Genomic DNA, 989 nt, shown 5'->3' with positions numbered 1-989 from the left:
AGTTAGGTAACAATTTCACTTCTATACATCTCTGTCGTGCGGTTTGATCTCTCAATGCTAATTGAACCCTCTACTCTATTCTTTCGCAGATGGCAAGAATACGTACCGCTTCATCAGCTGATCAGCAGCACGAGCCCCCAGTGGCAGCTCCTACGAGGGGCAGAGGACGAGGACGAGGCTGTGCTAGAGGACAAGGCAGGGCAGGGCTCAGCCTAGAGCTCGAGTAGCAGCACCAGCGGCGGAGCCTCAGGTAGAGTTTGATGATGAGGTTCCGGCCCAGACCGTTCTAACAGGGCCAGCTCAGGTTCCAGAGGGGTTCATAGCTACCCCGGTACTTCAGGATGCATTGGTCCGTCTAGTGGGCCTTATGGAGAGCGTTACCCAAGCCGGTATGCTTCCTGTAGCACCAACCGTCTCTCGAGCTGGGGGAGGAGCATAGACTCCCGCTACTCACACTCCGGAGCAGATGGCTCCCCGATTTCAGACTCCAGCAGCTCAGCCAGTTGGGGTAGTTCCGCCGGGTGTTGTGGCACAAACCGACGATGGATCAACTATGTCTTCTGATGCTTTGTAGATATTGGACAGGTTTACCAAGCTTTTCACTAGTACTTATGGTGGTACATCTTCAGAGGATCCCCAGGATTATTTGGACAGTTGTCACGAGGTTATACGGAACATGGGGATAATGGAGACCAATGGGGTCGACTTTGCTGCTTTTCGTCTATCAGGTTCCGCCAAGAAATGGTGGAGGGATTATTGTTTGGCCAGACCAGCCGGGTCACCAGCTCTCACTTGGGACCAGTTCTCGCAGCTATTCTTGGAGAAGTATCTTCCTATCACTCAGAGAGAGGACTATCGGAGGCAGTTTGAGCGCCTTCAGCAGGGTTCTATGACCGCACTCAGTACGAGACCAGATTTGTTGATCTGGCTCGTCATGCTCTTCTTATACTTCCCACCGAGAGAGAGAGGGTGAGGAGGTTTATTGAGGG

The sequence above is a fragment of the Nicotiana attenuata genome, chromosome 2 (assembly GCF_001879085.1).
Source record: "Nicotiana attenuata strain UT chromosome 2, NIATTr2, whole genome shotgun sequence".
Lineage (NCBI taxonomy): Eukaryota > Viridiplantae > Streptophyta > Magnoliopsida > Solanales > Solanaceae > Nicotiana > Nicotiana attenuata.
The sequence above is the reverse complement of the archived record's forward strand: the minus strand, read 5'-3'. Positions refer to the sequence as shown.